The sequence below is a fragment of the Onychostruthus taczanowskii genome, unplaced genomic scaffold (assembly GCF_017590055.1).
Source record: "Onychostruthus taczanowskii isolate IOZ18803 unplaced genomic scaffold, ASM1759005v1 scaffold19, whole genome shotgun sequence".
In the NCBI taxonomy this organism is placed as follows: domain Eukaryota; kingdom Metazoa; phylum Chordata; class Aves; order Passeriformes; family Passeridae; genus Onychostruthus; species Onychostruthus taczanowskii.
In genome coordinates, this window is record NW_024499128.1 from 8941852 (window position 1) to 8965429 (window position 23578).

General features: G+C 48.8%; 1 protein-coding gene across 1 annotated transcript in view; it reads left to right on the forward strand.

The window, feature by feature from the left end:
- The window catches only part of ELFN1 (extracellular leucine rich repeat and fibronectin type III domain containing 1), a 103247-nt gene that overhangs the window by 17004 nt on the left and 62665 nt on the right, over positions 1-23578 (forward strand). The window contains exon 2 of the mRNA XM_041401688.1: positions 5151-5263. The gene's annotated coding sequence lies outside the window, so the exon portion shown is untranslated. The remainder of the gene's footprint in view (positions 1-5150; positions 5264-23578) is intronic.

Genomic DNA, 23578 nt, shown 5'->3' on the forward strand with positions numbered 1-23578 from the left:
AGCAGCTGCAGAGATGCTGTTTGTTATCAGGGAAGGGGCACATGCAGAGGGGGCTTTGTTTTTCCAATAAAAATGAAATCCCAGCATTTTGTCAGCCCTTAATATAGGAGAGTTTCTGCTTGTGGAGACAGAGATCTTTCCAGAGGAGCTGCAGTTTCAAGATTGTGAAGGAGGGTGAACCTCTGGGACTGTGCAGCTCAGTTTCTTTTTTGAAGCAGGACTTTTGCCAGTGGTGACTCAGGTTGGTGTTGACTTTGTCTGGACAAGTCTTAGAACTCCTCCCAGGGTGGACATGGGTGGTGGGCTGACTGCTCAGGTTCCTGCCTTCTGGGGGGAGCAGAGGTGTTTGGGGGTACAGGTCATGGGCTTCATCCTGTGACTGCAGACCCAGTGTGAGATCCTTTGGCACTTCAGAAAGAAGGAGGAGCGAGGACCTGAGCTGGAGAAGTAGTAGGGCGTGGGGGAAAGGGCTGGTTTTGGCTGTTTGTTCATCTTTATCACTCCCAGCTGAAGCTGGGTCAGGGTACAGAGCTGGACAGGAGATGCCCTTACCCAGAGCATGCCTGACCTCTGCACAGATGTGCACAGACATGAATGTGCTCAGGAATGGTGTTTTTCCCACCATTACTTTTGTAGATGACCTGACCTGATGTCTCTGATCCAGGCCCTGCCAGGAGGGAGGGCTCTCTTGCAGGAACTCTCTGACTAGCAAACACTTCACAGGCTCAGGGGAGGCTGGAGTGGGAGGAAGAGAGCCCTTGTTCCTCTCAGCTGCTCTGGGTTGGGTGGACCTAAAACTAGCAGGCATGAATGCAGCTGTCATTACCTTAATGCTCTGTGTCACAGCTGGAGTGGGACACTGTCACAAGTATGGATTCTGGGAGGTCTTTTGATCTGGCATTGTATCACATTTTATGACAAAAGTCAGTGTAAAGTGCTCGTGGTTGAGCTGTGCTCTCCAGCCCGGTAGCTGGCTGCACAAGTCACTGAGTCAGTGTGCACAGCAGCAAAGCCATGCATAATTCAGGAGGGACCTCTGGGTGACACAGGGGACAGAGGGGCCACTCAGCTGTCGCTGCACTGTGTGAATCAAGTCGGCTGGGTGAAGGTGGGGAGTCCCCCCTGTCCCCAGAACACTCTGGGCAGAACCTGCTGTCCTTAGACCAGCATCGCTGGGGTTGTGTTGTGTGAGACACACATTGGGGCAGGATTTGCTTCTCCTTGGAAGAGTTTGTCTGGAAAATGTGGGTGTACAAGCATTTCTGGGTGGACTGCCCCACCCTGGACCATTGCCTGTCCTTATGTGTGTGTCAGGCAGCCCCTTCCTGCTCTGACAGCATCTCCCTTGCTGGGTCAGAGTGGGAAAAAGGGAGCCTCAGGGACAATGTGGCCATGGTTTAGAGAAGTTTGTAAGGGATTTGATGACAGCTTAGGAAAACTTCCTCTCCTATGTGCTAGTGATGACTTTCCATTTATTTCTCTGCCATTGTAATGAAAGTCCAAGTGCTACACAACTGCAGAGATCCTGACATTGGAGCAGCCAGCATGCACCATCTCTCTGGAAAAAAGGATCCATCCAAATGGTTCCTTTATGTCATGCTCTAATTTTGCTGCTGTTGGTTTATTTTTGTTTTTGGCTTCTTTTATTCACGGTATTCTTAAAACTTCCCTTTCAGGGCTTAACAGCTTAACCATTTCAAAATCATGCCAAGCGGAAATGTAGCATACGATTTTCTCACTAAACATTGTGCTGATCTCTCAAATGTATTCTGGATTTGTGGAAAAGCTGCAAAAAACTGGGATGAAAGAGATTGAGAATTAGCACTCAAATGAAGAGCCAGGTCTTTGCATGATTGGGAAAGGTCTGTGGAAGCAAACAGAGTGCTCCTGGTTACCTTCTCGCTCTGCAGCATCCCACACTGGCATGGCTCACAGCAGGATTGGTGGGCAGGCAGGTGGTGAAGCACAGGTCTGCAGGCTTTAAACATGGGTCTTAGTCCTGCCTGTTGGTCCCTGATATCTGAATTATGCCCCAGGCTCTGCTACCAGATTTCTCTCTGGGCTTCAGCAGCTCCTTCAGTCTCTTGGGCCTCCCTCTCTTCTTCACAGGAAAGGGATTATAGTGCCAAAAATAGCCTGTTTTCCTAGGTGGGCCTCTTTGTGACTCTCTTCTGTGAAATACGTCTTTCTCCCTGTTCCTCCAAGTGAAATACAAAGGAGATGTGATTCACCACCAGTGCTGATGTGCCAAGGCAGCAGCAAAGCTGCTGGTGTGCAAAGGATGCTTTGTACCTGCACATGTGCCCTTCTGACACACAGATCCCCTGCCTGGGCTGGTGGCTTCCTGCTCTGCTTGTCCTACTGAGTAGCTGGAGGATTCAGGGTAGAAATGGCCCTGCTCCTGGTGCTGATGGAGCACCTCTGATGGGAGCAAATGCCACTTTTGGGAGATGAGGTGGGTGTGATGTGATCATATCCTATGAGAACTGATTTGGGATGGGTCTGTTGTGACTTTTGTTTGGCTCTTGCTCCTGCAAGGAGCTGCATTTTCCCAAGGAGGAGGAGGGCAAAGAACATATTTGGAAACACAGACTTTCTCTTGGAACTAAATTATCACCATTTAATGACTGCTGTGGCTGCTGCTGAGCAAACCTGGGCTCCTGGGATGATCACAGGGGTGCAGACTGGCACAGGAGAAGTCAGGTTGGTGTTGCAGAGCTGGGAGGCTTCCTTTAGTCCTGCCTTTCAAACACAAGAATTACAGAGTTTTTTTTTTTGGCCATTTCTGGTTATTTATGGTTGCTCACATTAGAAGATCTTTGAGGGTCCCCACTACTTGCAGAAAATGCCTGTGGGACCTTGAGCTGTGGAGCTGGGCTGTGGATCACAGCTTACAGATGCTCTGAGCTGGAATTTGCTCTTTCATTACAGCTCTCAGGCTTGTGAGGTGAAGTGAGGGACAGCTGATGAATATTAGTAGCTTTAAAATTAATATTGCTCTTTAGAACATTTAATCTTTCATTAACAGTGAATACAATACACGCTGGGGTGCATGCAGACCAAGAAACACTCAGGTTCCTGCACTGCTACAGCTTGGGCAGCCGTCAGTTCTGCGAGCAAGGGATTTTCCAGATCAGCAGAGGATGTGGAGAAGAGCTCAGTTTGATTTCCAGAAGTCTCATCTGTGTAAATCCTGGACAGGCAAGACCCTGTGCCCTGCTGTGTGTCTTTGAACAGTTCCACATCCCTGCTTGCATCACAGACCAAGAGCTGAACGTGGCCCTAATTTATTTATAATATTCCTGGGAGAAGGGGGGGCACATGGGGATCTCTGAACTAGAAGCAGAGGTGAAGAGCATGGCCTAGGTACAAACCACAGTGAGGGTGCAGATTGTGGACATGAAGTGAAACAATCAGTGAGCACCCACTGTTAGAAAAGCCTCAGAATGCAGGAGGAAGGAGTAGAGGGATTCCTCAATTTGTCTCCTTGCCTCTCCCAAGTAAATCCTTTCTGGCTGATGTGGTTGGCATATGCAGAGCATCTTGGCTTAGTGCTTTAGTGGATGGTCTCCAGTTGGGGTGACAGCTCAGAGCTGGGAGGGGGGAAGCATCAGGGAGCCCAGGGGGTAAAATGTCTTGCCATGGTCTTCAAAGAACAGGAAGGAAGAGCATTTTTTCTGTCATTGTTCATATTACAGGAAATTTCCCCACTCTCTTTTCAGTTAATAACCACTGGGGCAAGAGGCTTTCCTAGCTTGTAGGGGAGCAAATCTGAATAAAGCAGTAACAGTCATGTTGTTGAAGAGTGGCTCCTCTTGAGTTGTTTTTCCACTCTTTGGATAAATAAGACAATAAGAAGAGCTGCTGAGATAGTTGGCAGAGAAATGGATCCCCCAGGAGATTGGGGCAATGTTGTTTATTCGTGGGAGCTGCCTGTGCATGAGGGGTCAGTCCTGCAGTTCTGTGGAGAGAAGAGAAACAAATGTTCTCTGTTCTAGCACTGGGTTCATTGCAAGGAGGCATGCCAGGGATCATTAGTGCCACAGCCACCATGATCTTTTGCTCAGATTAGTTTTCTCTTTTAAAGGCAAAAAAAAAAAAAGAATAATGGCAGGTTCCTGTTAAATCAGATATGGACAAAGTAATAGCAGTATCACAGAGATTGAGGTCTCCAAGATTAAAATGTGAGAGGGAGGAGAAATGATAGCTTTGGCCCTGCTTGCTGTTACAGCAGCCATGTGAATAAATGACTCTATGCAGATAAGCAGGGCAAAAATAAAAAGGATGCTTAGGACGAGATGGCAAAAAAAAAAAAAAGGGAACTAATCAGCAGATTCAACCACTGTAATAATGCAGTAAACATGGAAAATTACATTATAGTAGCTCCTCTGCTTCCCCTTGTAGACACTAGCCACAAAGTCATCAATAGGTGATTCCCTGTGAAGGTGCAGTGCAGCAGAATCCAGAGCTCTCTGCTCCTGGGGGAAGGCCTGAGTGATGCTAAAGGGGAAAGTTGACTTTTGAACTGTCTGAGGAAGAAGTGGCTCAAGGGGAGCTGCGGAAAAGCTCACAGCTCACCGAGTTAAAAACCTGCTCCCAGGAAAAGGGCGGCCGGTTGTTTGTCCTCAGTGCTCAGGCAGCTGTAGGGTTCGTGCTGAGCCACAGCTTAATTGCAGTCCTGGGATGTTCCCCTGATGCGGGAGAAATTGGTCTGCTGCAGATTTTTTAAAAAAAAAATATATATATATATATATTTATTTTTTAACTAGTGAACTGATTTCCATTTTGTTCAATTTCTCACAAAGAATGACAAGTAGCCACTGCAGCTTTTCCCTGCGTTCAAGCAAAACCAGCATGTAACATTATTTGCAAATTAGCTTCATCCCTCTGGCTCCCAGTTAAAGCAGGAGCTGCTTGGTCCAGAGTTGCTCCCAAAATATCCATTTAAACCATGTAATGATTCTGACTCTCTCATGCATAGTAGATGAAAGACGATCCGTGATTTATTTTTGAAGCTTTGAACCCCAAACATGGTCAATCATAGAAAAAAAGATTAAAAAAGGAGGAAGTCATGATAATGCAAAGCTGGGAGAAAAGCAGCCCTACACTTCACAGTAAAATCCGTTTTCTTTGCACTTTTTTATTAACAGCTTCAACTATGATCAGTGCATAAATCTACCTGCAACACAGGATGTTGGAAAATTACCGAGAGACAGCAACGTCCTCCCTGCTGCTTGGTGAGAAAAGAAGGATGCACCTTCAGGTATGGGCTGGAAAATTGTTTCATCCTCTGTTCCCTATTTGTGTTGCACTAAGCTTGCTCGCTGCATTGATTAGAGGGGGGAAATAAGGTGTTTGCAAGAGGGAAACTTCAGAAGTGATTCTCTAAACGTTTCAAACCACAGATAAGCGTCCGCCTGGGACCTGCTCTGCACCCAAGCAGTGCAAGGCTCTTCAGGCTCTGCTGGGGATTCATGGTGGCATTTTGTCCTGCATTTGCTGTTGTTCTTTCCCTGCCCCTGTGGAGGTTTTTGATCCTCCTTCTTACTGAGAACCAGATCAGCTCTGCTCTGGGTGCGCCCACAGCCTCCCAGGAGGAGCAGCTCTGCTCTGGGTTCTCCTGCAGCGTTGGGAAGCTGAGCACGGGCTCTGCCATTCCCTGCTCCTGGTTCAGGGAGGATCAGCTCCTCTCTGAGTTCTCCTGCAGTGTTGGGAAGCTGAGCACGGGCTCTGCCATTCCCTGCTCTCGGATCACATCAAACCGCGCATCTGAAATTGCCGCTTCCCCGTCCCTTCGAAGGGATCACATGGAGAGCTGAGCAGGATGAAGCTGCGTTGGCTGCTGCTGCTCAGCAGCCTTTTCAGAGCAGGAGCAGAGCTAAGCACTCCTCCCGGGTTTTCTTAATCCAGCCTCAATCCATGCACTTCAAACAGGAGCCTTGTTTTAGGGCTGTGCTGAGCACTCGAGTCCCCCAGAAAGCTGCTCTCGTGCCTGGAAGGGCCAGCCAGAAGCCAAAAAGCCGGTTTTACTCTCTTTTGAAGAGGATGGAAATTGCTCCCCATGAGCAGGAGAGTTTGGAGGGGAGTTGTGTTTCCCAGGACAAGAAAAGGGAGGGTTGGTGACTTTCTGAATGTGGATTTTTCTGACAGTTGTCTGATGCTTTGGGCTCAACATGGACAAGCCACTGTCCCTGAAATCCAGCATAGCAACTGGATTATAGCTGTCACATCTATCTCCCTAGGGAGAAAAAAGGGTTTTTCTCCCTAGGGAGGACAACAGAGGCCAGTTTAAAACATGCCAGCCTTCTCCAGCATGCTTTCCTAAATGTATGTTTTGTAGCAAACAATGACCTAAGGGCTACTTAAATCTTGTCAACTGGTCAGCACTGTGATGTTGCAGGTTGGGGTTTCTCATTTATATTGGTGGGTTGGTTGCTTGTTTTGCCATCTGTGCAAGTGGTTTGAGGAAATAGTGGGAATTAGCTCATCTGTCATCTCAGTTTATAGATGCCTGTCCAGTGGGAGTCGTTGTTTCTGGTAAAGCTCTTGCTCTTCATCGTGTCCCTCACTCCTGTTTGCATTTCCCTTATCGCTGCATTTGCACCCTGCAGTGACCTCTGGGGACTTGAAGTGGACAAATTGCTGTTGCTGGGGCTGGCTTTCACCTGGGGCCTCTTAGAAGGTGGCCGTATTGTGAGCATTGGGGTCCCCAGCATGTGACATGGGCTCCAGAGGAAGCCTGTGGTGGGACCTGATGTCTTGGCATTCCTGTTGGAGTGTGTCTATGCTGGTGGGTAAATGGGGTGGAGTGAGATGTGCTGGGGTCAGAAAGGAACTGCAGATTTCAGGACTTGAGTAGGTCTTTGTTTCATTGATATGTTTCATGGATGTGCTGGCCAGCACCAAGGCTTCCTCATCTGTAGGAAATACTGGCAGTCTTAGAGAGGCAGCTCAGGTTGAGTTGTGTCTGCTGAGTGGTGCTGGGTCCTGTCTGGATGTGGATTAGTTAAACAGGTAGTTCTGTATGTATTTTCCAAAGTTGAGGAGACACAATAGGCGGGTGGGTGAGAGCTGCCTTCCTGTTGCAGGGTCACCTTTGTGCTGAACTTTCAGCTGGATTTCCAGACTTCTGCCACTTCTGCCTTGGCTGTGGTGCCCCATCAGTACTTTGCACCACACTGATCTCTCCCCAGTTTTTCCTTTAGCCTCCTCCTGCATGACACACGATGCACAGTGCCTGACACCGCGTGCCAGAAGACACCATGAAGGAGGGGTTTGCTCCCTGCAACCTACTACTGCTCCCACCCTGCATTTCTTGTGAGAACTCTGGCATCCTGTCAGGCCATGGGGGAGATGTTTTTTACCCCCTCCCACATCCATGCATGCCTTCCTCCCTTCAGGGAAACCCAAGCTGGCACAGGACAATGTCAGATGATGCTGCACATTCAATATGAGGATGCTCCTCTAAAGCAGGATGAAGGCTGAGAGTAATGCCTTTTAATGTTCCTTCTCATAATTATCCTCTTAATTACTCAATGAAATGCCCAATAAAACAAATCACTATAATTTCTATTTTATTCCCTGCCTTTTGTGGGTTATTTAAGAGTGCAGGATACATTAAGGAGACACTTTCTCATGAGGGAATGCTTTCCAGTAGACGATACTTGCTAAATGGTTTTATGTCCCTATCCTGTGTGTTTCATCCTCATTTTCCATGCCAGTTTGCTAATTACCAGAGGCACTGGGAAGCACTGCCTCCCTTGCTACCGATCTCTGCTGTGATGAAGTCACAGCTCTGAGTTTGTGACATCGCCATGGCAACAGCCCGTGATGTCACTAGCGGGGATTACAACTTTGCAAAGCATCCAGGCACAGGCAGCCGGGCTGGAACTCTCGGGCTCTCACATGTCTTTAAATAGCAAGGAACTTAAATGCAGGGAAGTCTTTAAGAAGGCTTTAGATTTCCCTTTTTTTACCCTGAAGGAGGCGAGGCTGTTGACTGCAGGGCTGCCACCAGCAGTCCTGTCCCCTTGTCCTGCAGCAAGCCCAGCTCCCTCGTGCAAACGTGGGCTTTGCTTGGGGGAGCTCAGCCCTGCAGTGACCCTGGTGCAGGATTCTGTGGCCAAGTGCTGATGTGTTGGGCATCTCCCCAATGTCCCTGGGGGCTGCAGGTATCCCCAGCCCCATGCAACTCCCTCTTGCTCTGTACTTCTTGCTGATAATGTGAACATAAAGCAAACTTGGGGACTTGGGATCCCCACAGCCCACCCCTGTCCATGCTTCACTCCCTCTGAACTGCTGGCTCCACTGGCTTTCTTCTGTGCTTTTTGTCTAGTACTCCTAGTATTTGCATAATAAGACATTGTTCATGCACAGGCAGTGAGGGAGGAAGATTCATGTGTGTGCTTCTCTAGCAAAAGGAAAATCACTTTATTTTAAAACCACTTTATTTTGTACCTGGGGAGGAAATCCAGCTCCCACGGCTGGTACCACACACCGTGCAGGGTGTTCAAACACACAGCCCCAAAACTTACACAGGGCAGCCACCTGGCTGATATTTATGTACCTTATTTAAACAGCAGAAGCAAATCAAGCAGATGGAAGAGTCAATCTCTTTATTTTAGCTTTTCTAAGGTAGGAATAAAAATGATATTTCAAAGGCCAGCGTGTCTCAGCTGAGCGGTGGTGGGGAAAAGCCGGTGCCGCAGAACATACTGTCCTGTCTCCTGCTTCCTCAGATCATAACTTCTAAGCTGGATTCAATAGAAATAAATGTTCAGTAGTTCCAGTGGTGGCCTTTGGAAATGGAGCTAATGGAACAAGACAAAAAAATAGTTACAACATTTTGACAAGCGCTTAAATGTTTAACGCTATGCGCGGCGCAGCCCAGCCGCGGGGAGGTGGCGGGTGCACCTGCAGGGAGCTGTGCCCCTCGTTAGCACGACAACGAGTCCTCCCACAGACACAGGAAATTAAGCAAATGCTGTTTGAGCTGTGTGGTAGTAAACAGGCCGAGGGCAGCCGTGGCTTTGGCAGCCCTGCACCGTGCAGCAGGTGAGGGGCTTGCTGGCCTCACGCTGCAGCTCCCCGGAGGGAGAGGAGGGTGGCCAGTTCTTGGAGAAAAGCAGTGGAGGAGAATGCATAACATCACCCTGAGCTGAGACAGGGGAGATGAAGAGGCTGCAGTGATTAAATTGGATCTACTGAAATCCTTCCAAAGCAGGCTTAGGAATTAAGAGCCACCAATGTCACATTGAGGGTCACTCGCTGCAGGACACCTCCGGCCGGTGCCCGGCCTCCCCCACTCTGTTTAGCCCCATCTGAGCCTGGGGAAACTCATCCTTTGTTTCAGAGCCCAGGTGGGCATTCCCCTGTGCCACAGAACAGTGAATCTCAGCGAGGAGGGCCTCTAAGAAGCTAATTTGTCTGGAGAGGAAGGATTAGACTGTGCATGGCCAGATATGCTTTGAATTCAGGTGTCATCAGGGATTTAATAACAGGGGAAGGTGGTGGGGACAAAAAGCATTGAATGGGCTGGGCCGACAGGGATCTGCTGGCGGGTCCCCTGGCAGCAGCAGTGATGGAGAGAGCCCAGGAGGTGTCAGCTGGTGTCCCCTGTGTGTCAGGGACAGCATGGTTTGCTCCCTGAGACGATTTTTACCATGCTTGTGGGACTTGACAAGCCGCTGTGCTGTGCTGCAGGCTGGTCATGCCTGCCTGTCCCTGGGGCTGGATCCAGCTCACCACAGTCTCACCAGAGGAGTCCCAGCCTGGAGCAATGCTCCAGCAGCACGGCAGTGCCATGACAACCTGCACACAACAGCTGCACCTCAGTCTGGGATCATACCCCCCAACACCTGAATGGGAGTGTTGGTGGGACCAGCCAGAGCCAGGATGGAGCCCACCCATGAAACTGGCAGGCATTCCTTGGCTGGGAGTGAGCTTCCAGAGTGGCTCAGATGCTTTGGTCATGCTGACCTGCACTAGACCAGGACCCCAATCCATCTGCTGCCACCGGTGGTGACACATTTACACACATCCCCATCAGTTCTGTGGAGCAGGGCCACCTCTCCCAGCCTCATACAGGCACTGAGCACAGCCCCAGAGGAACTGTCCTGCTTGACAAACCTCTGTCTGATCTGGCACTGCCACTGAAGGTTTTTTTTTAATGCCCCTCCTCTGCCTTTCTCCTTATTTTCCACAGCTGGAACGACGGGTCACAGCAGGGAGATTTTCACACATCATTAGAGCCAAGTGTCCAATTCCACAGAGCCGTCAACCCCAATCAGAGCGATTTAAAAGGCAGAGCTTCCTTTAATCATCCGGGGACGCTCAGATCTGTTAGTGTGAACTGAGTGCTCCCATAGGCACGGGAGAAGCAGGGGGATGGAGCAACCGGGAAATGATGCTGAGATGAGACTTATGGTGTTCAAAGGCAGCGGCTCCTCACATGTAGATCAGCCCCAGGGCAGACCTGGAGGGTGAGGTCCTTCCTCCCTGTCTGTCTCCTCTGGTTTGGATGGATGATTGAGGTGGCCAAGGGTCCGTGTGTGCATGGGCAGGGCTGCTGCCTGCAGCTGAGACCTGAGAGAGGGTGATGTATCAGAATGCTCCTAAGCAGGAGAGAGCCTCAGCACCAGCATTTCTGACTCACGAGGTGGAAGCATCCTGCTGTGTGAGGCCCTGAGCACTGGAGGTGTCCTGGGGACCTGTGGGCGCTGCGTCAACCTGCGGCGCCAGGAATTCCCACGGAACAAATGAGTAACCCGAAATCTCGGGTTACCGAGAAGCTCTGCTTCACCTCTGGCTGCTCCAGCCAGCATCCCTGACCTCTGTAAAAATGTGTGCTGGGCTCTGTGAAGTGATGCAGCTCCGTGTGTGTGCCAGCAGCAGGAGATGCACAGGCACAAAGTGCCTCCTTTGCAAACGGCACCTGGAGCCTGCAGAGCCGTGCCAGGGCACGCTGCATCTTCCCTGTGTGCAGCCACACGACCTTCTCTTGGCCTTCTCACAGTCCTGCCACAGCCCCCATGCAATGCAGATTGCACGTGGATATGGGAAGGACAAACACAAGAGAAACATCATGGAATTACCAACACACCTGACTGCAGGAAGATGAATGTCCTTCCCAAACGCTCTGGCATGCGCAGAGTCACTTTCCACAGGCTCCCTGTCTCAGAGCTTTCACTGCTCATGATTTGTCCAAGGGCAACTTTGCAAAATGTCAACGTTTTTATCAAAATTCCCTGTGACAGGCTTCAAGTTTTAATTAATGGAACTTGGGGGTGTATATTTGTTTGTTTCCGTTAAATTAGGTTTTTTTTTTTTCCTAAGAAAGCAAATATTTTTCCAAGGAAAAAATGACAGCCCCTGGTTTTTTGCTACTCTGCTATGTCTTTCTGGTTAATCTGCTTTCTAAACCAACATGTGAGCCTCTCCAGCAGGAAGCTCAGCAGCTTGGTAGTCTTGTGTCACAGGTTCATCTGAAAGAGTAGCACTGCCACGAGTGCCCAAGGCAGCATGTCCACGCCACTGGCCAGATCCACACGTGCCAAGACCCCTACTGCCCTGAAAACACAACCAACTGATGCTGTAGATAAAACCAGCGACTTGCAGACAGGGTTCTGCCTTAAAATCCCCGAGACCAGCAGCAACACAGGCAAAGGCAAGGAGAAATTTTGCCATTAGCCTCTGAAAACCCAAACATTTCTGCTAAAGAAGCAGTCGGGTTGGTGTTTGTTCTGCCCTTGCTGCTGCAAATTGATTGAATTGATAGGAATGAAGGCAGTGGTGTAAGAGAGAGTCAGAGCAGCCTTCTGGACTTTGATTTGATCTCTGCCTTTCATGGTCTTCCCTTTTGTACTTGCTCATCGCTTTTAAAAGCAAATCTTTGATGAGAGGTGGCAAAATCTCACTTCTGCAGAGCTTTTCTGGCAACAAACATTTGACTTTTGGGGCTGCCCTCATCTGTTGGGTAAACATGAAATGATCATCTTTGACTGGAACTGATCCTCTAGAGCCATGTCATTCCACTGGGGAGAGGTATTTGCACCGATTTTCAATGTGGATTATTTCTGTTACTGACTGTAATAGTTTCTTTGGTGGTATTAGGGCTTATTATGTCAGGATTTATTTCGGCGTGAGGTGATTCAACATGCTGTAGTCCTGTAACTTCCCTTTGCTTGCTGAAATCCAGGGGCCCATCTCCTGCTCCCACCACAGACACAGTGGGGGCAACCTCTGTGCAGCTGGACCTGTCTCCCAAGGTCAGCTTTCCCCCAGCTGCCTCCTAAATGCTGAAGGAGCAAGTTAAGAGAAGAAATTCCCTGTGAAGGATGGGTAAAAACTCACCTAGGTGAAACATCTATACAGAAAAGCCTCCTAGGAAGAAGAGGACAGGGCAGCAGGGAAGGGATTGCAGCTTCAGAGGAGCAGTGCAGGCTCTGGGAGCTCCCTGGCATTAGCAGAGGGGTTAGCTGCAGAAAACACAATTGAGGATTAAATGTGGATTATGCTGCAGTGATCCTGAAACATCGGCGGTGCTGAGGCAACTAACAAAGGACTTTATTTCCTAAGGAGAAGAACTGCTGGGCCCACAGCAGTTGTAGATAAAACTCTTCAGGTGGTGAAGTGGTGAGGCAGTGAGCCAAGGCAGCATGTTTTGGTATCTGGTACCTCCTGGAGAATTTGTCAATGCAAACTGGTGGATCTGCTCCCCAAAGTCCCATGAAATATGGGATTTTGGGCATTACTTCACCATCAAACACTGCCCAGGCTCCACCAAGTATCAGAAGAAATGATTCACATAAACCCCTTCAGTGCTGTTCAGTAGAAATGAATGGACAAGACTGGCTGCTGTTCTCTCTGTCAGCATCATTAAAATCATTCAGGACCTTGGGTTTATGGTGCACCTGTCTTGCTGGGACTGGGAAAGGATTGGGCTCATTATTTTTGGTCTCCCCTCAGCCAAAACAAAGCCTTATGTGTAGGAACTCCTCTGGGCTGTGCAGTCAGCCGGGCTTGGGGCTTCCTTGGATCCCAGCTGAACACCTCAGGGCAAACATCAGCTCAGTGGAACTTTGAGATGTAGAGATGGAGAGATGGATGATTGGGATGGACGGACTAGGTCATGTTGAGGTGGTAGAGGCCGGGAAATTGGGACCTCACTTGCCTGCAAACCCAGCCTTGCTCAGCAAAAGACATTGAGCAACACGACCTCCTCAAGCTGGAGTTTGGATCATGCTCTGCTTGGGCAAAAGGAGGCACTTTCAGCCTGCTGGGCTGACCCGTCTGGCTCCCTTCACAGGCTGAGGCCCGGCAGGGGTGTGTGCAGGAAGGAGGATGCACCCTGAGCAAGGCAGTGCTTACACCTTGTCTGCAGCCACAGGGCATTTGTAGGTCCCCTGGCATGACCCCGGATCTGGGAGGAGCAGGGGGCTGTCTGTCTGTCCATCCTCTCCCACCACACGAGCTGCAGTTAGCCACAGCTCCTTTTGGCAGCCTGGTTCCCTGCTCCCAGCAAGTGCTGGGCTAATGGGGAGGCGGCCGCAAGAGGAACACTCTGTTCAGCAGCTGCACATTCCATTAATTTAATGAGGATTTTTTTTTTTTTTTTACAAGGCAGATGGTAAAATAGCTATTTTCTGTTGTCTAATAAATACCATCAGCAAGGCAGAAAATGTGCAATCTCGCCAAGTCCTTTCTGATTCCTCGCCCTCCTGTACCGACGCGTTTCCCCGTTCTCTGCTGGCAGCTGGTGGGGCTGGGAGGTGGGATGGGAGGGAGAGGTGGGACACCAAAGACAAGTCCAAAATTGCTGGTGGGACCTGCAGATTGGGTGAGCAGCTTTCCCTGATTGGGCAGAGCCTCGGTGTCCTGCTGGGAGAGCTGTGCTCTGGCAGCCTCCTCCGATCCAATTCTCACTTCATCTGATTGCAGTAATAACAACTCACACAAATTTCCTGCCTCAACCTGAAATCTTCCAGCTCTGCAATGCAAATAATATAATGTGTGATGAGGAGCCCAATGACGGGGATAATAATAATAATAGTGATGAAGCCTTTATTCAATGAATGAGTGAATCAAGCAAGCAAAAATAAATGGTATTCAGGGCTTGGAAATCAATAGGAAGAGAAATCAGGAGGAAATGCAGAGGGACTTGCATCTCTGGGTGAGCGCTGTCCTTAGGAATGGCGTGAAGGAGAGATGAGCAGAGCCCTCAGATCTGGGCACTCCTTGTCTGCCTGTGCTGCTCCTGGGCTCTCTCCTCTCCTGTGGCTGTATTGCTCTGCTGAGCTCACTGCTCTGCCTGGTCCCAGCCTCCCTTGATCCCTTTGGCCCCCTTGATTTACAGCTCTCCTGGGCTCTCTGAATGTGTCTAGGCAGCTGGCAGGCTACAGACCTGACCTGGGGTTGGGTAATAACTTGTCTTTTGTCCCATGCCCAGGAGGTTGGCCATAAAAAAGCTCCAGACATCAATTTTCCTCTCCACCGGGGTGGAATTGCAAAATGATGAGTTGGTCTTTGCCCTCATTTATCTCCTTTTTCCTTTCTCCTCCTCTTTTTATCTTTTTCTATTCTTCCAACTCTACTGTTCATTGCTCTCTTCTTCAACCCCTTTCCACTATCTCCTTCATCATTTACCAGCCTCCCTCCTTTCTTCACATCAGTGCTTCTCCTCTTTCCCTCTTTTCCCTTCTTCTGCCTCATTTTTTTCTGTGTGTTTCCTTCCCGTCCCAAAACTTTCATGATTTTTCTTGCTGTGCATAGCATTTTGATATCTATACCAGTAGTAGCTTGCTAATACAGTAATTCCACAAGAGACTCTTTAAAAACCCAAAGCCTTGGCAGGTAGTAAAACTCACCTTTCAACTTGGCTTCCTCTTTATCAGGGATTCGTTTTTCAGACAGGATTTCTCTGTGCACAGCTCTGCCACTCTCTGTTAGTAAAAAAAAAAAAAAAAAAAAAAAAAAAAAAAAAAAAAGAAAAAAGAAAAAAAAAAAAAAAAAGATTAATTCCTGCAACAGGTGAATATGTTTCACAGCTCTGGTGAGCAGGATCTATTCTCCACTTCCTGCAGGTACATGGGGGATTTAATGATTTAATCATCTAACATGGTGCCAGTGTGTGTTTAAGCTGTGCTTCTCCTGTGCCTGTGCAGAGACCTCCTGGGGAATGCACCAGTGGGGCATTCCCATGAAACCTTGGCATTATCCAAGGGATTTTTCCACTTTCTGGAGAGATGCCATGTAGCAATTCTGAGCTGACATCCTGCTCTCTCAGGTGCTACTGGCATGGGTTGAGGTTACTGAATGCTCTGTCCCAGCACCACCAGTGCCAATCCCTGCCCTGAGCCCACCTGTTGAGGTCTCTGTGGCTCCTGCCTGTATCTCCAAGCTGTGCTCAGGTGAGGGGCTGGCACAGCTCCAGCCTGGCAATGCCCCTTCTCCAACCTCTGGGAACACAATCTCCCATAAGCCTAAAGAAAAAGAACAAGCTTCTCCTGGCCTTTTCCTCTCCAGCCTCTTTTGATGGGGTCTGCAGCTTTGTATTGTGTTTAAATCTATGCAAATATGTTAGTGGATAAAATATGCAGAAGGCAAACCTGGGAAATTTAATCTGACTTGCAAATGTGCAAATTTCACTTGGTAAATTGAAACCAGGCTTTTATTCCTTTTGCCCCAACACCTCCAGCAGGACCTGCCCCAGGGGAGTAGGGAAATATCTGTGCCCTGACATCCTCTCCATCTCCACTGTTATGTGAGTTTGGGGGTAATGAAGAAACCAGGGTATTCTCCTGTATTGTAAATATTGCAGCAGGACTGACCTCACTTGGGCTCCCCAGTGTCATCCAGTTCCCTGCTGGTCCCTGAGTGTGGGTGGAAAGGGCAGCCTTGGTTTCTCTGCAGTGGTGGCTGAGGTGGTGGTGCCTTGGTGGGAACATTGAGAGTGATGGGAACAGGCAGTGAGCAGCCCCTGGAGCTGGCAGAAGCAGTGAAAACTGCCTGCCAGTTCCTGCTTTGGGACTGCCAACCCTCTCCCGGGGTGGGGAGCCCAAATTTCATCATCTCTAGTGGGTTCCTGAGCAATGGGGCAGGAGATGGCACTGAGCAGGGAGATGTGACTTGCAAATCTTCCTGTCAGGCTGTTTTCTGGACAGCACAAATCTGGAATAATTCCCCTGACCAGGCTGCCAGTTTTATACACAGGAGATGAGGTAGGAGATAATACAGCATGTCTTGTGCCAGATATTCAAGAATTTCTAAGTACATTGCAAACAGGGAGCTACAGGGCAGCATTGCTCTTTCCATTTCACATGCAGGAAGGCCCTTGAAAATGGTGAAGTTTCCTGCCAAGTCACCCCAGGGACCATAATCTCTCTTTTATATTTACAAAACTTTGGAACAATGGCTCTCTGTGCTTTCCTGACAAGACAGGAGAAAGTATTCATCTTTTCTAAGATAAAAGAACCTGATCTGACAGAGGTTCCACTCTGGACTAGTCAAACATGGTATTTTTCAATAGCAAAAGCTGGCTAGCTCCAACCAAAATGGGATTTTCAGCAAGCAAGGTGACCAGAGTTTGGGGAGAGGGCCTGCAGGTAGAAAGATACCAAAAAATTGTGGTGAGTCACATTTCCTTAATAACAGAGTTGTGAGATGCCCTTCTTGCATTGCTGAGCAGAGCAGTGGTTGCCATCTGGTCCTCCTTCCTCATCTTACTGACCTCACCAAAAGAGTTGAGAGGGGCCCAGGAGCCCTGCTGGGAGGCACAAGTGCCTGGGGGGAGCTGACCCAAGAGGTCTGTGGCTTTCTTGATCTGGTTGGGTGTGAGCTGCTGGTTCCCTTCACCAGCACTGTCAGACCAACATTCCAGGGCATCCAGAGGCTCCTCATCCTGCCAGACAGCAGGACCCAGGTTGGGAAGGCAGCATGGAATATCTAGAGCTGCTTGGACAGAGCTTACAGAGGTGACAGAGCCAAACTCTCCCCAGGAGCAGCAGGGGAGAGCAGCCTCACAGGGGGCACAGGGCACACAGGCAGCTTGGGAGGCTCAGGCTGGGCGCTGGGAAGGAGATGTGCACTGAGAGTGGCACACAGCTCCACAACAGATGGCCAGAAAAGGCCCCGAGATCTATCTCCATCCTTGGAGGTCTCCAGGACTCAGCCACACCAAGCCGTGGCTGGTCCAGCACTGAAGATAATCTTGGCGATAACTCACAGGAGAGCTCCCTCCTGCATCCAAAGGACAGCAGACTGTCACCTGCATGCCTGCAAGAGACTTGCTACCCCAAACTGTTGTGTACTTTGTGCTGAGAGAAGAGGCAGGCTTGAAATGTCACCTCATTAGAGCTGATAGGTGAGATTTGTTACAGAAAAGGAGAGCTATCAGTCTTCTGGCTCCTGAGGGGACGAGCTCTTCAGCCAGAATGACTGGGGGATTGTAATGGAGTTAACTGAGATTGCCACCAGGGAGCTCAGACGCTGGCATTTAGCTGAAGAGGAGAAAACATCTAGATTTCTTTCAAACCCCAAGAAAACAGCATTTTCTCAAAGCAGAAGGAGGGAGCTCCTGCCAGGTTGGATTGCTGCCTGGAGGCTGCACGTTTGGGGCAGTGAGTGTGGTCAGTCGAAGTCCCAGCAGGTGGACCAGCCCTTTCCTTTTGTGGTCCCGTTGTCCGAGGTTACTCTGGGTCTGCCCGGGAGATCTGATGGGCTGCCATGGAGCCAGGGCTGGCATGCAGCCATCACTCTTCCCCTCCTCTCGCCCAGGTGTGAAATCTTTCCTCCAAATCAGCCTCTATCATCTTGCCTGCAGCGGGAAGCTGATGGAGAGGAATCCTTTACTGGGGGCAGGGGAGATTTTAGCAAACAGCTCTGAACTTCTGTGTTAAACAGCAGCACCCGGGGGGGTGGTTTGGCTGCAGATGCTCCCTCCCTGCTGCAGAGGTGCCCACCTGAGCCCCGACCCAGCCCTGGCCTGGCAGCTGCTCTGCCCTGAGGGTCCCCTCTGCAGGGGCTTTGCTTCATTAACTTCCTGAGAAGTTGAGAGTTCAGCACTGAGTCTTAAGAAATTGGCAATAACGCCAAGCCTTCATACAAGGGTAAAAATAGCCCTAATAATTTAGGCAATTAGTTAATTAGCCTCATTTACTTGAAAGCACAGAGTGGCGTGGGAAGACTTTTCTGCTGGGTTTGTTATGCTTTCCTCATTCACTTTGTTTGCTTTTCCCTTGCCATTTTCTCTGCTCCCTGACATAGATACAGGGACCCACAGCATTCCAAAGCAGTGGAATGCCAGCAGGAAAGTGAATGCCAGCCAGGACAGGATGCAGGGCAGTGCTGCAGGGAAGCAGGACTGCTTCTGGTACCCAGGCTTGGTGGGTAGTTCTTTGTGATAGGGTCTAGTGGTCATGGTGGTCTTTCCCAGCCTTAATGATCCTGTGATTTTCTCCATGCTGTTCCTTCCTCATGCCACCTCTGACCCCTCATTGCAGGTAGGGGCTGTGGCACACTCAGGGTGTCTCACAGCTCCTTGTCAAATACCTAAGGGCAATACTCCGTGTTCATAGCATTGTTTGTTTGTTCCCAGTGAGAGAATTCCTGTCTAGAATTCCTGACTAGAACTGACTGAGAGGTGAAAGGAGGTGAGATAAAACAGGTGTTTACTGGGGGAACTGGGGTGCTGGAGTAGCACAAGGCTCAGGACTGTGTTAGTCCTCACTGCTCCCACCCAGCCCCTCTGCAGCACGTGTGGCTGATGCCTTAAGTTTTAACTCTCATATTTCTTAGATTCTGTGCTGCCTAGGTGTGTAGCTCTGAGCTTCATATTAAGTGTTAGTAAGCTCTTTTCACGAAGTAGTTAGATTAAACAATCCTTTTCAAGCTTGAGACTAAGGACAACTTCGTTACAAGCTTCAGGACCAAAAGTAGAAACAATGAAGAACTGAGGGGAGCAAACAAGAAGGATGGGACTTCATAACCCAAAGCTGTAACTGTACAATTAATCCCAATATGCAAATGGACCAAAACTTATAAAAGTGAGAGACCCCATGACTGGTTGTCCATTTTGTGACCATTTTGGGTCCATCGTGGGCGTAACCCTGGCTGGGCTCTTGTGCTGCCCAAGGTGGATCCTTTTAAGGCCTTTTAATAAATCCCTGTTTTATTCTTTAGCTCTGTCTATTCTCTGTTCCAGGTTCAGCCTCTCAAGGCATCAGAGCCTCCAGTCGCAGCTGCTTAGAGCCTTTGTCAGTGTCCCCTGCATGGCTCCACAAGCTCACCTGGTTTTGGAGAGCTGCTGCTCAGGTCCCCTCTGTCCTCCTCTGACTCACACGAGTCCCATTCATTATTGACCCGGGGACCTGAATGAATTCTGTCTTCCTGAATTATTTCTGAAGACATTAGATCTTCTCAAATTGTTCATCTTCCCCAGAAATGACAGCTTGCAGGCACCTGGGAATAAATGGTGCCTTGGAACAATTTCATTGTTTCTATTCCAGGCAACAGGAATTCCTCAGATCTCAACATCAGTCCCCAAACCCTGGCGTGTTAGCATAACCTCCAGACAGCTACGAGTTTCTTGACCCAGAAAAAGGAGAGGATTTATTATGAACCCTGGGAGCCCAGTGTCCTTGCAGCCTGTGTGCCCTAATGGTGTGCAGCATATTGTGTGCTCCTCTGGCTGGAATTTTCTTGTCAAAACAGCTCTCTGTTTCTCTCAGCAAATGCCACTTCCACAAAACAGGCTTATGTGTGTGAAATCAAATCAATGTTGATTAATTTTCAGTTTGGAAAAGAGGGGAAAAAAGCCCCGTTAAAAATGTCAAGATGCTTTCTCCTTTCATTCTTGCAAGAAGAGCTTCAATTCTTTATCTCTTAATGACCTTTTGTTTAAAGCCTTTGTGTTTTCTAAGAAGTATTCAGAAAAGGACGAAGCAAAGTGATGTGTTAAATATCTTTTGAAGGCAAATGTGTCCGGTTCCATAACCTCTTTTTTTTTTTTTTTTTTTTTTTTTTTTGTAATTATTATTTAAAGGGAGGCAGGAATCACACTTCTTTTCTCTCTGATTTTTTGCCACTTTTGTCCCAAACCAAGTATATTTGTATATTTCCCAAGGCTCCTTGCTCTGCCCTGGCTGACACGTGCCCCCTGTGCTGTGCACTGTGGCACAACAAACAAATGTTTTAGCAGGGTCAGTAGTGGTAGGACAAGGGGTGATGGTTTTAAATTAAAAGAGGGTCAATTTGGATTAGATAAAGGGAAGTTTTTTAGAATGAGGGTGGTGAAACACTGGCCTAGGTTGTCCAGGGAAACTGTGGCTGCCCCATTGTTGGAGTGTTCAAAGCCAGGCTGGATGAGGCATTGAGCAGCTTGGGATGGTGGAAGGTGTCCCTGGCCATGACAGGAGGTTTGGACCAGGTGACCTTTAAAAGTCCCTTCCAACCCAAACTCTTCTATAATTTTATAATTCTATGATTTTCTTGCACAGGCAGTTGTAGTAAAGCTTTTGTAGAGAGCTGATCCACATTGTTTCACCCACATTAAGGGCTTTTGTTTAGGCTTTTTTTTTTTAATCCTGGTAAGAAGTTTTTTTGACCTACATAAAAAAGTTTGCTGAAAGCTCTTGCATCCTTCAAAATCACTTATAAAGCTTAAAAAATTATTTTTTTCAAGTTATTTGAAACTCATGTAAAAAATTTCATTCTGGTTTTGTTAGTTTTCCTTTCCTCGTCTCCTTTTTTTTTTTTTTTTAAACTCTAAGTAAAAAGCAGGGGGAAAAAGGAGTCATTAAAGAAAACTGAACAGTTCTACTTGAAAGAACAAGAGTTGAACTGGAAAATGTTCTTTCAACTTAAAGAAAAAAATCAGGAAAAAGTTTTTTTTCTGAAGGGTAAATATAAACGTTTCCAGTGAAAATGCTCTGAGGGGAGAATAGTTATTTTGGAGCATTTCTCTTCCCCAGCCCCATGGGATGCCCTTAGTTGTACACTTAAAAATCTGAGCTGCACAGATCAGAGCCAGTGACTGCCTGGGCTCCTCCTTGGGACTGTGACTTTCCTGCTGTTGCATGGGGGGACACACTGCCTGGGTGGGGGGGTCAGAGTGAGCAGGGCTTTGCTCCCAGACTAAGGGACAGTTTTAACCTCTGGAGCTGGGATTTCACCCATGAAAGCCAGGGCACAAGCACTGGCTCTTACACTTAATGAACCCTCTTTAAAAAACCTCTTTATTGATGCTGTGAGGGGCAGTTTCAAAGCCATGGAGCCTTTTATTCCATCTGCATCTCTTCCTATTGCACAGAGCTGAGCTCTCCGTGTGTGCATCACTTTCCTCTTTCCTGGCACCACATCCCTCTCAGCCTTCTGACACATATGTCTCTTGCTGGAATTTTTGCTCCCAGCCTCCAGCACTCAAGCAGCCGAGCAGCATTTGTGTGTCTCCAACAAGTAGCCACTGAGCCTGAGAAATGCATTAGCTGCCTGACCTGGTTCCATCCAGGTGTGAAAAGATGCAGTGGCTCTGGCTCTGCTCCACCTTTTCTGACCATGTGAGGAGAGGCAGAAGGCTTCTCCTCTCTCCACCAGTTTGCATCATTCAAGTCTATTTAAAAAAAAAAAACAACAAACCATACAAACAGGATAGGAGTGGTGAGCGGATAGACAGAGCCAATCATGGGGAAACTGTGCAGACTGAAAGGCATTTACTGGGTTTTCTGTATTAGAAATGAAAGGAAAACCCTTCAATTAGCTGTCTGCCTGAGGAGCTCAGCAAAAAGGGATGAAAGCTGAGATGCTTTTGCAGGAGCAAAGGGAAATCGCCAGCCAGGAGAGGGTTTGTGGGCTCTGAGTCAGGCATCATCATCATCAGAGGGGTGCTCAGCATCTCCTACTGCAAGGTGGAGAGCCTCCCTCTGTCCAGCTTTTGTGTCTTCCCGTTTTCTCCCACAGCTCTCCTTCTTGACAGTGCTTCTGCAGTCCTCAATCCGTGCTCAGAGCTTTGGAGCTTCACCTCATCAAGTGCTGGTGCTCATGCCTGGAGCACTCAGCTTGTCCCTGTGCCCAGGAGGGTGATGTGGGTGCTGAGCAGCAGGATTACAGCTCATGGTCCTTGTCCTGCCCACCCAAGGGCCTCCTGCCCCATATATCAGCACATCCAGCCCCCCTGGCCAGTGCTTTGGGCCACTTGTCACCATTTTGTAAAGCAAACAGGTCACCTGGGAAGGGAGGCAGCAGCTGTTCTGCTTCCTGGGGTTTCAGGCATCTGCTCCTTGCACACACGCACAGACATACACAGGCTGCCTTTACCTAACAAACAATTATTTAACAAAGTATGCAAATAGTATAATTACTGTTATTTGTTTAGCTGTTATAAGTGTTTGAAATGTAAATGTCAACTTTGGGATTTTTTTTTTGCAGGGTATGTGTGTGTTGCTGGCTTTCTCTCTCTCTTGTGTGTGCTCTCCCTGGATTGCAATTTGATGAATTTCTCCTTGTCCTAGAAAAAAAAGCTAATGTGATTTCTCTGCGATTACAGCCGAAGACGTCGAAGTGGGGATTACTCACAGTAACTCCTCTTACTTAGCAGATCTGAGTGGGAGGCAGGATTCATTACACCGAGCAGAGAAACAAAGAGGAAATGTCTTTCAGCTCGTGTCTGTCTCAGCAGAGCCAGGGCTTCCCTCCCTGGCAGGCAGAGGGTCAGGCAGGGCAGTGACAGCGATGTCAGGATTTTGGCAGCAGGCTCACAGCAACCTGTTCCTGGCCTGCCACAGCTCCTCCATGCACTGGAGGAGCAGCAAGTCTGAGCTCTGGTTTTCTAAGCAATGTTTTTCCTTCTGAAGGAGACTGGAGAAATAGAAACAACAGCATGCTCAAGGTAGAGCCCTGGTACTCAGCACAGTGACATTTTCCAAGGGTGTGTCCCGCTGTCACCTGTCCTGGCTGGCATTCTGTACAAATGGAGCTCTGAGGAGGTGGTCTTCAGCAGGTCACAGCCTGCAGTTCAGGCAATCCTCCAAGGCTTGCTACCTTTTCCTCAGCCAGCCTGTGCTCTTGCTCCTGACTGGCTTTGCAGTCCAGTCCCAGCTGGTCCGTGCTGGGAAGGCTGCCATGGGCAGAGCCTGGAGCTGCAGCCCCTCTCTGATACTTCACAGCATCCCATACCTGCTGGGCAGAACCCAACCATGCTCTGGCTTTAGAGCTTCCTCAGATGCACAGATCCAAGATGAATCCAGTTGGATTCATCAGCTGGCAGCAAGCCTGGCACCAGCTTTTCCTTCAGTTGGCTCAAAAGCCAGTGCAGGAGATGGAGTGAAAGTGGAAAGGCTGCATTGCTGCCATACCCCACCCTCCATCCTCTCTGTGACCCCTGTTCATGCAGAGTGCTGGGATGAGGAGCTCATGGTTTTTATGGGAATCCCAGAGCTCTGACAGGGGTAAGAGGTTTTCCAGTGTGAACCAGAGGGACTGGAAAGAATGAGGCAGTAAACACAGCTAACAGCTCAGCTCCTGGAGGAGCAGAGAGAGCTTTGTGCCCAGCTCAGCACCAAGGGGTGAGCCCCAGGGCGTGGTGCAC